Raw genomic sequence first — 7,645 nt, 5'->3', positions numbered from 1 at the left:
ATATATCATCGAGAGAAATAAACATGAACACAGGTGAAAAAAGGAATTATCTTGATTCTTGATTTCTTATTGATTAACCAAATGAGGTGTTGGCAGCTTCAAACAAACATACTGACATACAGCTCTTTATTATCATTTACATTTATTGTAATATTGGTGTTTTTCTGAGCAAAATAAGTGCGTACTGAACAGATAAACAACTTTTTAAATATGACTTTCTCAGTTGCCTATAACTTTCATACAGTGCTGTACAATATTCAGTTCCACAGACAAATCTTCCAAGAGCTAGACATTGTTGTGGACTGTATCACCGCCCTTTTAGATTTCTGTGCCCTGTACCGGCTCACTTTACATACTGGATTGTCTAAAGAAAACTGGGTAATGGTGGAATAAATCTAGGAAGCAATAAGAAAGTGGAAGCTTATGAGATTCAGCATAGTTTCAGAACAATACTCAAAGTTACTGCACTGTATTCATACAGAAATTCTGGTCAAAGGTCCAAAACACAACATTTTTGGACCCCAACTGCGAGCAGAACGCCCAGAAAGCAAAACACCCTTAGCCTCATAACGAGCAGGTTATAGCCACAGTTATTGAACACTGAACGTAAACATCCTCTATTTGTAACTGCTATCAGCAACAGTCAGCTTTTATATACCTCAACCTTAAGGATAACCTTGGTCTTCAACGGAACTACTGTACAAATCAGCTGATTAATGTTTGTTGTAGTTTAACATTAACAGCAGCATCACACTGTTTTCTCTCTAGGTCAATAGTTTCACGCTGGGTTAAAACAATGGCTCTTTCTCACTGTGTCTTTTGCTGAAAAGTGGCTGGATGGGTGGTTCACAGGCTGCTTTGAAGCTATTTGTGTTAAGTGGAGCAAAGGCTAAGTGAAGCAAATGGCAACAAGAAATACTCCAGTTTCCCATTAAAAGAATGGCTTCGGACAAACAATGGACACCATTGTGGTCTGGAGTAGAACATAGTTACTTCAAAGCTGAAGCAGTGGAGCTGCTCCTTAAGATAATCAAGGAGCCACTGATCCTTTTCCAGACTGGGATTAATTGGTGACGTATGTGCCTAAAACTGGCATCCACAGCAGCATAGTAGTCGTATAATCAGTGCAGTTGTTATACTAACGAGTGTAAACAATGTTTGTTAGGTACACCTATCTTGCACCTACACTACCAGTGTAGCCCACTACTATGCTGGTGCTGAGAATGGCCCTCTACCCAAATCATACCTGGTCAGTGGTGACCCTCTGATGGTCCTTCTTTGATGGATGTGGTAGAGTGGGGCTGATAAACCTACATGGTGGCCTGGATGTACCTGATAAGATGGCCAGTGAGTGTAGATACATTTAATAAACTGGCAGCTCTGTGTAGTTAGAGTCAGCATCCAAGTACCGCCAATAAACTGCTTGCTCTTTTTTATATAACCACATCAGCTGTTATTGAGCCTATAAATATCAAGCGGTCTGACTACCAAGCATGACATTTCTCTTATGACTTTTCAAGGAAAACATGTGCTAGGTGTTCCAACATGTGACTGTACACATCACCTGAGGTGTGTCACTCAACCAACACAACCACAGCATGCATGGCTGTTGGGAAAAAGTCAGTCATGGTGAAACATCACTTAATGGTAAATATTAGACACAGTCAGTGCCCATTACAGCACACCAGGACAGTGATTTGTGACTCGGAAACACTGGAGGTCCACTTGTTCTCCACGTTTGTGTTTACCCTGCACCCTGCAGTCCTCAAACTGAATCAGATGTGGCAGAGGAGAGCGAATACAAAACTGCAGGTGCCCTACAGGACTGGAAGAAGATTGGGAAGACCACTGTTCTCACACTTCAAAGATTCTTGCTAAGTTAGGGATGCGCCAATCTGATGTTTTCTCTTCTGAAATTGACAATGATATCTATCTATAGCGAGTCCTGATCGGACGTCAGTGCTCTGTTCAACTTGTGTTTTGTAGTAGCATTTAGAAATAAACAGTAGGTGTAGGCGATATGGCAAAAATATAATCACAATACTTCAATACATTTTCACGAAACGTGTGTGTCGATGCCAATTTCCAATTTTTTTCATGCACGTCTGCAAATGACAGTACATAAACGTTCATAAACTGTAGAGACTCTGACTAAATCTACCTGGATTAGCATTACAGAGATGTCTAACTTTTATTTGTATTAGGTGTAAATGCAGTTTTAGCACAGGGGCCCAACACTGCCTAAAAATGTTCCTCTTCTGGCGTACAGTAAATATGTTATCAAATATTGGTTTAAGTGATACTTGTTTAATCCCACAAACGGGGAAATTCCACCTCCGCATTTAACCCATCCGTGAAGATACACCACATACACACTAGGGGGCAGTGAGCACACTTGCCCGGAGCGGTGGGCAGCCCTATCCATGGCGCCCGGGGAGCAGTTGGGGGTTAGGTGTCTTGCTCAAGGACACCTCAGTCATGGACTGTCAGCCCTGGGGATCGAACCGGCGACCTTCCGGTCACAGGGCCAGTTCCCTGACCTCCAGCCCACGACTATTTACAATACTGGTCAAATCCAAACTGTCTTACTTACGACACCAAATCAAATTTGAGATCATAATTTGTCTTATAAACTTACAAAAAATGTACACACAATTTAAAAACATGCACATATGTAGTGTAGTGATAGATAATACGCCTCTTTTTTCACTTATCTGTTGTACTATACTGAATGTAAAGTAAACTTAGCTATAATTACTATTATTACTATTATTATCATTATCATTATTATTATTATTATATGTGTCATTGTCTCACACTGTTTTGTCTGAATAGTGGGATATGAATTTGAGTTCGTTTCATAAAGCATGAAACATTTCAGTGGCAAACCACAATGTGACTTCAAAAATAACATATTATATATTTTATGCACTACACTGTAAAGATTTCTCACAGTTGGCTAATTAACTAGGGCAAAAGTCAAACACGCGGGTTCTGTTTGTTAGTAGTACACAGAGAGTAATACACAATGTTTTTACTACTCGCCCTGATTTCCTTCCTATGTTAGATCTCACTAGAGGTCCCAGTATCACCCCCCTAAACATCCGTGCTTTCATCATGGCAAGTTTTTTTTTGTAACAAGGCACAACAGACAAAAAAAACAACAGCAGTGATCGATTCTGCTACCCAACTTATTTTAATCATGTTTGAACCGGAATCGATAAATGAAAGGATTAAATCACCGACAGGCTACAAATCACATTTACTCTTACGGCGGTTTACTTATAACACGCTGCTGGAGCAAAGCAGTGCTTTCACTAAAGCAAAGACACGTGTTGCATTAGAGCTACGAGACCAATAGTAATGGATTTTATACCCACCAGTTAGCAGGGTGCACGTCTAAATCACTACTTATTTGCCTCGAGTAATCTCAAACATTCCTCTTCATGTGTTATCTATGAAAATGGACATGGGCATGTTGATGTTGCATAGCTGAAAACAGTAATAGCTGCCCTGAGCTGCGGTACACCGGTCAAAATTCCTCCTCAGGTATGACTCCTGTCCTATTATACTGTTACATCACAAATGAGCGCAGTTTCAAACGATAATGAAAAGGCAGCGGCCCCTCGATTACCTACCACTGTCTAGCATGGTGCATCTAAAGTTGACTACTTTGTTTCTTAGGCAGCAGATCATAAACGGATTGCCCATCTTTTCGGGTTCGCCTTAGCCGAACACGGACACGGACACTAGACCACACAGACCAGGCTGTATAACTCGGTCAGCTGCAGTAGATCCCCTGACCTTGTCCGCGCAACAAGCCGTCCGGTACTGACGAATATTTTCCAACGAAATTATCCTACAAGAAAACTGAGCAATTTGACGAAACTGAAACTGGCTTGTCATTTCAATCTTCCATTCCACCTTCACTGGTGCAGCAGTTACATTCAAGCACCTGTACAAGTGCCAGAAAGCAGCTGCGCTCCAGTTAAGACGGAATGGAAAATTCGAATAAAAAGCTGGCTTTGCAGAAATTCAGATATGACTCAACTTTAAGCACCATTCTTTCCTTTTTCCCTATTTGGGACAATATTTCACATTTACTTTGGCTTTTAAAAATAGCTCTTGAAAAGTGAGGGGTCATCCCAAAATAGTAGCCTACTGTTAATCAAGAAAAATAGCTTTATTTAACCCCTTATAATCCCAGGCTTATTACATACTAAGGCTTATTATTCAGTAACTACAGGGACCTCAATGCAAACCTGCAAACTGGCTGAATTATTCTTACGTTATGGACGTGTGTAATAAAATTTGGGCCTCCTGCTGGCCATTTAAGGGATTAAGCGTCCAAAAGGGTTAAGTATATACTGATACATACAAAATCAGAAACTTCTCCACATCGCCTACCACTACGTTCTGCTACCCTGATGTTTGTCTGTTTTTCCATACGGTCTTTTTGAGGCGTTAGAGTAATTAAACTTCAGTACAGCAGCATCCCAAACAATTGCACCCGTGCTTGATTACATAATCTACTTTAGAGGTCGGTGCCATGGAGTCTGTGAAAAACCACCTGCTTTTAGCCAGGGCAATAAATCCGAGCATCATCAATAATTAAGGATGCACAGCGGGGCACTCGTTTATTTTGCCCCTTCTATCCTCTGCAGGGCAAGTTATCCCTAAATCTGCACCAAGACTGTCAGGATGTCGTCCCACCAGTGTTCAGAACTGAAACCTCGACCCACAGTTGTACTGTTCATTATCAAAGACTGTGTTTGTGTGAAAACAGAGCATCTTAACAGGCCGCCACGCTGCAGGGCTCTGGTGCTTGGGCCCCTTTCTGCAGTCAGAATCACATGACATATTGTAATAATACAAGAGCACCAGATGACCCAGATGGAACATCCTCTTCTAATGCCAGACCTGCTTATGGCACAGCCTCCTGAACAAATCCCAGATATTTATAGAGCACCATTCGCAGGGAGGCAGGCCGCTCTGACACTCTCAGTAACCTGCAGGTGGAAGGGAAGCTCCAGAGGGCTGAGGGGGACGCGCGGCGTTCATCCTAGTGATGCAACACTCGCGCTCGTCTCCATCCGGGAAGAGCGGCCAAGGGCGCTGACACACACGGCAGTGCGCGACGTCAATAAGCCTAACATTCACCAGCCGGTCCGGCACCAGCGGTCTCCGCACATTATAACTAGCCCTGGCGGCGATGCCTGCTGACCAGATAAAGGCGGGATCGCCTGCCGTTTGCCGAAGCATCATTAAGAGCAGGAGCCAAGCTGAAGTGACAGTGGCGAGTCGACTCGGGAAGCCTTTGAAAAAGAAGCGGTGATTTACCTTCTGAAACGCCGAAATGTCCGGACTGCGCTCCTCGCCGACTGACCTTGGCGATGTTGCAGGAAGACGCTCTAAACACACTGTTTGAATTCGTCGCTTTCGACACCGTAGCGATGACGTCGATGGGCGAGGGGAGGGTGTGTTATACGTCTGCATGCGGATGTGTGTGTGCGGATGTGTGTGTGTGTGTGTGCGCGTGTGTGTGGACCTGCTGCTGCTAGAGCTCGGAAGGAGCTCCAATAGCGGAGCGGCACGGCCATGGGTGGAGACGGGGCGGTTGGCTGGAGGATGTTTCTCATTCTGAGGTTTCAGTGATGCCGCATGGGAGCTGTTAGCGCCTCCCTCCCCTCACTGATGCTTTCGTGGTTCCATTGGACGAGCCAGTAGAAGTAGGTCAGCCCGGCTCATCCCGGATTACTTCAAAGTTAGGCCTGTAATCACGCGCCGACGGTCCAGCGTTGCTTATGTCCCTCCAGTCAAAACACAAAGTCCGTTTATACGTGATATATATATTTGGTTTGCCATTGATTTCACAATAGAGTTATTTAGCGTGTTCAATTGGCCTTTATCAGTGTTCTGATGATCACCAACCTACCCCTCAATTTAACTACTACCACTAATACTACTCTACTGCTACTATTACTAAAACTACTACCACTAATACTACTCTACTGCTACTATTACTAAAACTACTACCACTAATACTACTCTACTGCTACTATTACTAAAACTACTACCGCTAATACTATTCTACTACTACTATTACTAAAACTACTACCGCTAATACTACTCTACTACTACTATTACTAAAACTACTACTGCTAATACTACTATACTACTACTATTACTAAAACTACTACCACTAATACTACTCTACTGCTACTATTACTAAAACTACTACCACTAATACTATTCTACTACTACTATTACTAAAACTACTACCGCTAATACTACTCTACTACTACTATTTCTAAAACTACTACTGCTAATACTACTCTACTACTACTATTACTAAAACAACTACTGCTAATACTACTCTACTACTACTATTACTAAAACTACTACCACTAATACTACTCTACTGCTACTATTACTAAAACTACTACCGCTAATACTACTCTACTACTACTATTACTAAAACTACTACTGCTAATACTACTCTACTACTACTATTACTAAAACTACTACTGCTAATACTACTATACTACTACTATTACTAAAACTACTACTGCTAATACTACTGTACTGCTACTATTACTAAAACTACTACCACTAATACTACTCTACTACTACTATTACTAAAACTACTACTGCTAATACTACTCTACTGCTACTATTACTAAAACTACTACTGCTAATACTACTCTACTACTACTATTACTAAAACTACTACTGCTAATACTACTCTACTGCTACTATTACTAAAACTACTACAAAGTGGCAAAGCACTTCTTGTAAGTCGCTCTGGATAAGAGTGTCTGCTAAATGCTGTAAATGTAAATGTAAATGTACTACTGCTAATACTACTCTACTACTATTACTAAAACTACTACTGCTAATACTACTCTACTGCTACTATTACTAAAACTACTACCGCTAATACTACTCTACTACTACTATTACTAAAACTACCACTGCTAATACTACTCTACTACAACAATTACTAAAACTACTACTGCTAATACTACTCTACTACTACTATTACTAAAACAACTACTGCTAATACTACTCTACTACTACTATTACTAAAACTACTACCGCTAATACTACTCTACAGCTACTATTACTAAAACCACTACAGCTAATACTACTCTACTACAACAATTACTAAAACTACTACTGCTAATACTACTCTACTGCTACTATTACTAAAACAACTACTGCTAATACTACTCTACTACTACTATTACTAAAACAACTACTCCTAATACTACTCTACTACTACTATTACTAAAACTACTACCACTAATACTACTCGACTACTACAATTACTAAAACTACTACTGCTAATACTACTCTACTACTACTATTACTAAAACAACTACTGCTAATACTACTCTACTACTACTATTTCTAAAACTACTACTGCTAATACTACTCTACTACTACTATTACTAAAACCACCACTGCTAATACTACTCTACTACAACAATTACTAAAACTACTACTGCTAATACTACTCTACTGCTACTATTACTAAAACAACTACTGCTAATACTACTCTACTACTACTATTACTAAAACTACTACTGCTAATACTACTCTACTACTACTATTACTAAAACTACTACTGCTAATACTACTC

The 7,645-nt window shown here is 40.7% G+C and overlaps 1 protein-coding gene across 1 annotated transcript in view; it reads right to left on the bottom strand.

Annotated features, from left to right (window-relative positions):
- Window positions 1–5,640, bottom strand: part of zgc:165507 (uncharacterized protein LOC561188 homolog) — a 34,342-nt gene extending 28,702 nt beyond the window's left edge. Inside the window, exon 1 of the mRNA XM_017722314.2 lies at window positions 5,341–5,640. The gene's annotated coding sequence lies outside the window, so the exon portion shown is untranslated. The remainder of the gene's footprint in view (window positions 1–5,340) is intronic.
- Window positions 5,641–7,645: the final 2,005 nt, after the last annotated feature.

The sequence above is a fragment of the Pygocentrus nattereri genome, chromosome 11 (assembly GCF_015220715.1).
Source record: "Pygocentrus nattereri isolate fPygNat1 chromosome 11, fPygNat1.pri, whole genome shotgun sequence".
NCBI classification, from domain to species: domain Eukaryota; kingdom Metazoa; phylum Chordata; class Actinopteri; order Characiformes; family Serrasalmidae; genus Pygocentrus; species Pygocentrus nattereri.
Note: the sequence above shows the minus strand (reverse complement) of the source record. Positions and strands in the feature narration are given on the sequence as shown.